The sequence below is a fragment of the Otolemur garnettii genome, unplaced genomic scaffold, assembly GCF_000181295.1.
Source record: "Otolemur garnettii isolate 467f Iridium unplaced genomic scaffold, OtoGar3 scaffold00040, whole genome shotgun sequence".
Taxonomy (NCBI): Eukaryota; Metazoa; Chordata; class Mammalia; order Primates; family Galagidae; genus Otolemur; species Otolemur garnettii.
Window position 1 is genome coordinate 10,830,530 of NW_003852435.1, and position 1,653 is coordinate 10,832,182.

Here is a 1,653-nt window from a genome sequence, read left to right on the forward strand (position 1 = left end):
CTATGTAAGTAGACTTTAAATTGCCTAATATACATCACATATTCAGAATCAAACACTTGATACTCAGTGAAATGAGCAATCAATGTCACTGTGTGCATTTTAATTCCTTAAATGGCATTTCTGTTTTTTTAAGACTCTGGTATTTATTTAGAATATTAATTAAATGCTTTTAAGTACCTAAGTAATAGAGCGACAGCATAATTTATTGTATAAACCAAGACTGTTGGAGAATGATGCTGTTAATAATTATATCAGCAAACCAGGTGTAAAGTAAACATCTCAGATAAATCAGGATGTACAGTAGCCCTGGCAATAAAAGATTGAATATTGTTTTCCTTTCATATCTGTTTGCTCTGCATAATTCAAAAGTTCATCTAAATAAGTGAATCATATTGCAATTGTTTGGAAGTGGTAATGTAATTATGACAAATAAAAGAATTTGGAAGCTAAAAGTATAACAGGATGATGGACAATGTGTAAAATAGCAAAGAAAACTGAATCACTTAGAGTACTCTAACTACATGTAACAGAAAATCTACCCAGAGTGACTTAAACAGGTATGGGATTGTTTTTCTCATAAATGGGAGTAGCTGGGTGGTAGCTTTAGTTTAGCTATTATAAAAGCTCCAATATTAAATCTGAGATTTTTACAGGAAAAAAACCCCAAATATGTTCTAAAATTCTCACTATGTGTCATATGCTTCAACAGATTATATCTTTGTTACACAGCAGCAGTTGACTGCAAAATGCTTAAGAAGGAAGATTTTGGGAATTAGGATTATGTTACTTACCCAAAGTTGTATAACACCATGATGTTAAGATTTCAAACTAATACAATTTCAAGAGTGGCAATGCCAGTAACAGGAATAGAAATGAGACTTATTTTGCTTTAAAAAATGACAAGTTTTGTTTGGGAGTTTTAAATTTTTTATTTAATTAGTTTGAAATAAAGGAAAGACCTCTAAAATAAGATTTCACATGGAAAGCTAGACATATGAAACTGGAGAGCTCAGGGAGGATAAGAAGCTAAAATATCAACAGTGAGAATCCTAAGTATTAACTCATTATAAAATAATATCACAGGATAAAAATAGAGAGTGGTAATGGGAAAGGAAAATTTTCAGCACTTAGGGAATATTTATATTAGGGGTTTACACAAACAAGAAATGCTCACTCAATAAACCTTTTATTTGGTTTTCAGTTTTCTGTTGTAGAAGTATCTATTATCAAATTTAGTTTAACTTATCTGGACATTATATATAAAATGTTGGGTCTCACAAGTCCCTGAATTGTCAGTATACACTTGGATTGGCATCAGTATCTCAAAACCGAATACATCAGTATCTCAAACACTAAGTACGTCAGTCTCTCAAACTGAGTACATCAGTACTCCAATACTTGGATTGCATCAGTATCTCAAAACTGAGTACATCAGTATCTCAAACCTTTTATTTGGTTTTCAGTTTTCTGTTGTAGAAGTATCTATTATCAAATTTAGTTTAACTTATCTGGACATTATATATATATATAAATATATTATTATATATTATATATTCATTTATGTATTTATATGTATTTATAAATACAATCTATAAATATATATATAAAATGTTGGGTCTGACAATTAAGTCCATGAATTGTCAGCACGCACTT